Here is an 8363-nt window from a genome sequence, read left to right as displayed (position 1 = left end):
ACATGGGATGTACTCACTCATATTTGGTTTCTAGCCATAAACAAAGGACATTGAGCCTATAATTAGTGATCCTAGAGAAGCTAAATAAGGAGAACCTAAAATTTACATCTTGAGACACAATAATGAGGCAGAGAGAAAGAGAGAAAGGGAGAGAAAAGGAATGACAGAAGTCTTTTAAAATCTCAATACTTGCATTCAGTGAAACGGTGACACATCTTTTCCAACAAGGTGATAACCCCTAACCCTTCCCAAACAGTTCTACAAACTTGGGATGTAGGGAAAATATTCAAATACATGAAGCTAAGAGGGCCACTCTCATTTAAGACATCATAGAAACCAATATCAGAACTCAAGCATGGTAGGGACTTTGAGACAAAAATAACAGAATGTTGCAATACTGTCTACTAACTTGCTCCAGTGACTGGCTTGGTCAACTGTATTATACAACCTAGAACCAACTGCCTAGGAGTGACACTACCCACAGTAGGCTGGGACCTCCCACATCAATTATTAATCAAGGAAATTCCAGAAAATCTTCAAGAAAATCTAATGGAACCAATTCCTCAGAGACATTTTTTGTCTTCCAGATGACAAGTTTTATGTAAAGTTGGCAAAACTAGGCAGCACAATAAGTGAGTGGTTACTTACAGGAACATGTATGATTCACCATAGGGCACACGCCAGAATAGATGATTAATCATACACTCTGAACACCTGAGCTGCATCTACCACTGGTAGGCAGCTAGGCAAATGACTGCGCATCTCCTTAAGATTACTGGTTGTGAAATCTGTGAATCTTGTATATTCCAGAAACTTTTAGAGATTTACTTATTTACTGAGACAAAATGAGACTTTTGACGGGAGGAAATGTTTCAGTAATGCATGAATTCACTACAGAGCAGCACTGAGATACTTTTATTTTACAGAGTAGTTTTAAAAGTTAGTTCCACAATTAGTAAACATCTCCGATTTTTGTAATATTATCTGCGTAAACAACTCCCAGCTTCACCTCACTTTTGATATACCATTAAGCTAAAGCACACCAGATAATGCCACTGTTATTTTATTTTCCTGACTATTTTTAAAATTATTTAAGCAATAACTTTTCTCAATATAAAAGATATTTTGTTGAGATGGCATGAGGGTTAATTTCATATTAAATAAGATGTATGCATGTCATGTCACGTGCTCATGCTGAGTTATATACCTTAAATGTACCTTTCATGTGTATTCCCATGGACTCTTGGGAATGCCTCCAGAACCAAACCTCTTGCCAACCCCAAAGTGGCTCCCTCAATTAAAATATCTCCTTCCCTGCTCCCATATCTGTCCTTCCTCCCTCTCAACCATCTCACTCCCCCAAGCTCTCCCCAATCCTCCCTTTCTCCCCTCTAATGCTTAATATTTATTAAGAATTTGAATTTTTCTTTTTGAGGACCGTCTGTTAAATTCATTATCTTATTTATTGGCTGTAAACTTTATTGTTTGATACCTTAACTTTTGTATGTCTTTATAGATTCTAAAACATAATCTACAGTAGCTAAAGATTTTTCTCCCAATATTTACCCTAGTTCTTTAGTTAACTGCTTCCTTTGTTATAGCAAAGCTTTTAAACACAATTTAATCCTATTTATTAATTCTTGGGATCATTTCTTGTACTACTAAAGTTCCTTTTAGAATGCCTTTGTATTCTAATTCTTGAAACATTTGCTTGTATATTCTGCTAACAATATGAAGATTTCTGCTCTTACACCAAGGCCTTTGATATGTTTCATGCATGGCCAGAAATATAGATTTAATTTCATTTCTTCACATGTGAAGTCCTAATTTTCCTACCAAAGTTTCTTTAAAATGCTATCTTTTATTTGTTATAATTTCTTGACACTTTTTACCAAATTTTATATAGGTGAAGTTTTGTGGTCTTCTTCCTAGGTAAGCTGTTCTGTAAGACTGTTTTACATATCAGCTTCTACACATTCAGTTTTTGTCACTATGGCTCCGTAATATAGTTTGATGTCAAGCAATAAGACGCAATCAACCTTTATCTTCCTTCTTGGGATTATTTTGGCTAATTGGACCTGCTTATGACCTCTAAGATTGTCCTTATTAATCTGTAAATAATGTCTCTCAAATGTTAATGGACATTGTATTGAATCTATAGCTCCTTTTTTGGTAATATGGTCATTTTCAAAGCATTAATTCTGGCAATTTATGGGCATTAGAAGCCTTTTATCTTCTACTGTCATATTAAATTTCTTTATTCAGTAGTTTAATGCTTTCATCACAGCAGTCTATCACCTCTTTTATTAGATTTATTCTTTGTATATTTTATTGATGGTTTCCTGAATAGAATTGGTTTTTTAACTCTGATTTTCTTTCTTGAATGTTATTCATTGGTATTTAGAAAGTTGCATAAAGCTAAAAGTATTTATCAGATCCAAAGAGTCTTGGCTTCTTATAAGTCAAGGTTCTTGTCAACCCCAAATAGCAACACTGCGGCTTTTTCTTTTCCTATTAGAAATTAAAAGATAGCTTTTAATTTCTTTCTTACTGCTCTATCTAAGATGTTAAACACATTATGGAATAAGAGTTGAAAGTAAGTACTCTTGTCACTTCCATGAGTTTAAGGGAAATAAATTTATCTTTTATTTATTTAGCATAATATTGACTACAGCTTATAGCCTTTATGATACTGTGAAATGTTTCTTCCAGCCTTCTATCGTAGCAATATGTTGGGCTTTGTAAAAGGCCCTTTTTTCTTTTTTGGGGGGAAATTATGTAATATGTCTCCTTAGGTCTATATTAAGCAAGATGATAGATTAGTCTAGATATCTGGCAACAGAGGAATAAAGAGAATATGTTACATATGCACAATAAAATAAAATTCATATTTAAGAAAAAATAAAATTGTGGAATTAGGAGGAAATGGATAGAACTGCATAGGATTCTGCTAAAGGAATAAGCCACACAGAAGATACGTGCTGCCTAATCATTCATATATAGAATCTTCCCTATTTCTAATTCCATTGTCACAGACACCACAGAGCACAGACGATCTTGACTCTGAATGAGTGCACATGTGCAAAGTTCCTTTCCACTTTACTGCTAATGTATGGCAAGTGGAAGAAATATTCAAATATTTATTCAGGAAGGGGATATCTTCAACATGACCTGGCTCAACATATTCTACATAATAAAATAACATATACTATTTTACAAGGATCCACACCATAATATTCATAGGCACTTCTGTTATTTATGTCTATGTAAAATAAATAATAGTTTTGATAAATGTGTTTTTAGATTGCTATAATTGAAGTTTCATGATCACTGACTTAATTACTTTCAGTGTATTTCAGATACTGTGCTCGAAGTATGATAATAAAATACTAGATAAATGTTGAAGATAAGTTAAATGTAATAGAACATTTTCTCATGTCTTATATTTCCTTATATAGATTGATATTACTTATAAACAATGGTACTTCTATTTAGTACCCAATAGTCAGAGTTTTTATTTTTGTTCCATAGTTTGCTGCTTTGGTAGAATTTTATTCAATGTTAAAAAACAAAAATGTTTTTGTACTGCTTCTTATGTTAATGTGAATGGACATAGGTCAGGCAGTGGTGGCATATGTCTTTAATCCCAACACTCAGGAGGCAGAGGCAGGTAGATCTCTATGAGTTTCAAGACAGCCTGCTCCAGGACAGGCTCCAAAGCTATATAGAGAAACCTTGTCTCGAACTGCCTCTCAAAATAAGTAAATAAATAAGTAAATAAATAAATAAATAAATAAATAAAACAAATGTGATATTGGCAGCTGGTTTAGAAAATATATATCTTGTCAGAAAAGTAACCTTCCATTTTAGCAACTTTTTTACTTCCCATTTGCTTAATATTAAGAAGTATTCGTTAGCATCAATATCCTTTCTTCATGTTGGTATTGATAGTGTTTTTATTTATTGGTTTGCTCATTAAGAAAATGGCCCCATCAGATTGCCTATACACACATCTCTAGAGCATACTCTTGATTAATGGTGGATGTGGGTACGCCAATCCCAACTGGGGCACTGCCACCCCTGAGTAGTCAGAAACAGATTTTAATTTTACAAGGATTTACATGCAGACTGTGCATTCCATGAAAAACAAAAAGAAAGAAGCACCTTTGTTTTAATGATCATTATAGAGCTCTACATTTTTTTTTCTGATCCCCTCCCTGCCTCAACCCTCTGCAAAGGTCCCCATGCCCCCAATTTACTCAGAAGATCTTGTCTTTTTATATGTCCTGTGTAGATTAGATCTATGTATGTCTCTCTTAGGGTTCTCATTGTTATCTAGATTTTCTGGAATTGTGATTTGTGAGCTGGTTTTCTTTGCTTTATGTTTAAAATCCACTTATGAGTATGTGCATGTGATAATTGTCTTTCTGTGTCTGGGTTACCTCACTCAAATTGATGTTTTCTAGAACCATCCATTTGCCTGCAAATTTCAAGATGTTGTTATTTTTTCTGCTATATAGTACTCCATTGTGTAAATGTACCACATTTTTTCATCCATTCTTTGGTCGAGGGGCATTTAGGTTGTTTCCAGGTTCTGGCTATGACAAAAAAGCTGCTATGAACATAGTGGAGCACATGTCCTTGTAGTACGATTGGGCATACCCAAAAGTGGAATTATTGGGTCTTGAGGAAGGTTGTTTCCTAATTTTCTGACAAATCAACACACTGACATGCAAAGGGGCTATACCAGCTTGCACTCTCACCAGCAATTCAGGATTGATCCCTTTATCCTACAACCTTTTCAGCATAAGTTTTCATCGGTGTTTTTGATTTTGGACATTCTTACAGGTGTAAAATGGAATCTCAGAGTTGTTTCGAGTTGCACATCTTTGATGACTAAGGATGTTGAAGATTTCCTTAAGTGTCTTTCAGCCATTTTAGATTCTTTTGTTGAGAGTTCTCTTTTTAGGTCTGTATTCCATTTTTTTATTGAATTATTTATTCTCTTGATGACCAATTTCTTGAGTTCTTTGTATATTTTGAAGATCAAACATCTATCTGATGTGGGGTTGGTGAAGATCTTTTCCCATTCTGTAGGCTGTCGTTTTGTCTTGTTGACCATGTCCTTTGTTTTAAAGAAGTGTTTCAGCTCCAGGAGGTCCCATTTATTAATTGTTTCTCTCAGTGTCTGTGCTGCTAGGGTTATATTTAAGAAGTGGTCTCCTGTGCAATGCATTCAAGTATACTTCCCACTTTCTCTTCTATTATATCAGTGTGGCTGGTTTTATGTTTAGGTATTTGATCCATTTTTACATGAGTTTTGTGCATGGTGATAGATATGGGTATATTTTCATTCTTCTACATGTTGATATCCAGTTACGCTAACACTACATGTTAAATATGCTTTTTTTTCCATTTGATATTTTTTGCCTCTTTGTCAAAAATCAGGTGTTCAAAGATGTGTGGATTAATATCCAGATCTTTGATTCAGTTCCATTGGTACTCCTGTCTGCTTTTATGATAATACCAGGCTGTTTTCAGTACTGTAGCTCTGTAGTAGAGTTTGAATTCAGGGAATGTAATGCCTCCAGAAGTTCTTTTGTTGTACAGGATTGTTTTGGCTATTCTAGGTTTTATGCTTTTCCATATGAAGTTGAGTATCATTCTTTTGAGGTCTGTGAAGAATTTTGCTTGAATTTTGATGGGTATTGCATTGAATCTATAGATTGCTTTTGGTAACAGTGCCATTTTTTACTATGCTAATTCTACCTACCCAAGAACATAGGAGATCTTTCCACTTTCTTCACTTTCTTTCTTCAAAGATTTTAAGTTATTGTCATACAAGTCTCCCACTTGTTTGGTTAGAGTTACTCCAATATATTTTATGCTATTTGTGGCTATAGTGAAGGGTGATGTTTCTCTGATTACTTTCCCAGGATATTTATTATCTGTGAACAAGTGGGCTACTGGTTTTTTTTTTTTTTGAGTTAATTTTATATCCTGCTACATTATTGAAAGTGTTTACGAGCTGTAGAATATCCTTGGTAGAATTGTTGAAATTGTTACTTATGTAAACTATCATATCATCAGCAAATAGTGAGAGTTTGACTTCTTCCTTTCCAATTTGTATCCCCTTTATCACCATTTGGTGTCTTATTGCTCTAGCTAGGACCTCAAAAACTATATTGAATAGATATGGAGAGAGTGGACAACCTTTTCTTGTTCCTGATTTCAGTGAGATCACTGAGAGTTTTTCTCCATTTAGGTTGATTCATGCCCAGATCCACAGAGGTCCTGGCTCAGGCCTAGTTTCTCAGAGGTCCTAGACTCAGGTCCATCCCCACAGGGAATGGGTTTAGGTCTACTCCCTCGAAGGTCACAGATTCATATCTGGACCCTCTGTGGTCTCTGGCTCTGGCTCACTAGCTCAGTGTTTGCTCCCTTGTACTGTGAAGATTGCTGTCTCAGGTCTGCCGTGGCCCAGGTTGTTGGCTCAGTCCTGGTCCAGCAATGTCCCTGGACTGGATCCCCTCTGCCTTGTGGAGTTTTCTTTTTGACACCCACCCAGCCTAGATAGCTGGTTCAGTCCCGCTCCTATGGAATTTTTTGCCTCAGGCCTGCTGCAGCCCAAGGTGGATTTTATTGCCTCAGGCCTACTTTGGCCTAGGTTACTAACTTTGACCTGTTTCTGTAAATCCTGGTCTGAATCTTCTCCCGCAGAGGTCCCTGACTTGGAGTTGGTCCTGACCCACAGAGTTCCTGGCTCAAGCCGAGTTCCTTGGAGGTCCTAGACTCAAGCCCAGACCCATAGGGATCCTGGCTTAGGTCTACTCCCTTGAATATCCCAGATTCATGTCCAGACCCTCGGCAGTCTCTGTCCAGAAATTGCATAAACCTTTTCTTCTACAAGTTGATATGAGTCATAGTCTTTATCACAGCAATATAAAGTGAACCAAGACACTTAGAATGATCATATTGTACTTGATATTAATGAGTATGCTTAGTATTGGTGTATTAATTGATCTCATATATTGCTATCTAGACGATATTTCTTAGTATTGCTTTTTGCTGGATATCCTTCCTATTAATATGAAGCTAAAATATATAGCTGTGGAGACAAATACAGTCTTGAAAAGACAAAGAGATATTAGATTAGTTGCTTCCAGGTCAGAACATGTGGAAAGACTTCCTATTGCAAAGATAAGTTTCTGACATGAAAGGAAACAAATGTTTATAAAACAATTAGAGAACACATATACCAAAGGCATAGTCCTGGTTCTTCTTTATGCACTGATGATACTATGGATCAACCAAAGAAGTTTCTAACTTTCCAAAGCTTAACAAGTCCCAATATGAATTTAATTCTTCAGTAAATGAAGAATTTTAAAGCTTCCAAATCGTAGCTACTGCATGTTTTTGGTATAGGAGCTAGAAGTGTTTAGAGAACTTTGACACTTATTATTTGGATGATCTATATGTTTAGTAAAATACTCATAAGTCGTTAGTTTCTAGAAACAGAAATTGAACTGTAGCAACTTAATGAAAAAAATGGAATTTATTGGTTGCACTTTGCCCTGTTTCCATCTTGATTTGGAAAATGAATAAATCTCCCTACCATAGCCAAAAACTCAAGTACATTTCCTGTCTAGCTATTCTTTCTCAACCTTAACTTTTTCTGAATATTATTTATTCTCCTATTTTGTTACACAAAAGGGACATCATAACTACAGCAAATCCACCAGAGAAGAATCAACTGATCTGGCTGAGATCATATGTCCTTTTTTCATAGGCACAAATGTTTTCTCCTGGAGACAGGATAGTATTGGCTTAATGGGGGCTGAACATCTTTCCTGTGATAATGAATATGAGATTATTTGATTGTTAATGTCTCTGTGAAACTGTGAGTACAAAGTGTGAAATACTTTATTACAGCACTGTATGTGTGGTTACCAGAAGAAAAGAGGAAAAGAATTTTGCATGTCAGACTCTGAGAAGGCTGTTGCAATAGAGAAATGGGGGCAGGGTGGCTAAAAATGTTCTGCAAGAAGGAAACTTTAAATATGCAGAGTGAAGACAAGAGTACTCGACAGTTCAGAAAATGGGATACACAATTGATTACATCTATGAAAAACTGACAACTGAAGAATAAAGTAAATGATTAGTGACTAGGGAAGTGTTAATGAGACAGGCAGGGCCGACAATTGACTCTGTGGGTAAAATTCTTACTCCCTGGCCTCTACCCTGGAAACCAGAGTTTGATCACTGGAGCCCACATGGTTGAAAGAAAAGACAGACTTCCCTATAAGTTCTCCTTTTACCTACACACATACACACACCACCACCACCACCACCACCACCACCAC

This window comes from Microtus ochrogaster, assembly GCF_000317375.1.
Source record: "Microtus ochrogaster isolate Prairie Vole_2 chromosome 14 unlocalized genomic scaffold, MicOch1.0 chr14_random_1, whole genome shotgun sequence".
NCBI lineage: Eukaryota > Metazoa > Chordata > Mammalia > Rodentia > Cricetidae > Microtus > Microtus ochrogaster.
Note: the sequence above shows the minus strand (reverse complement) of the source record.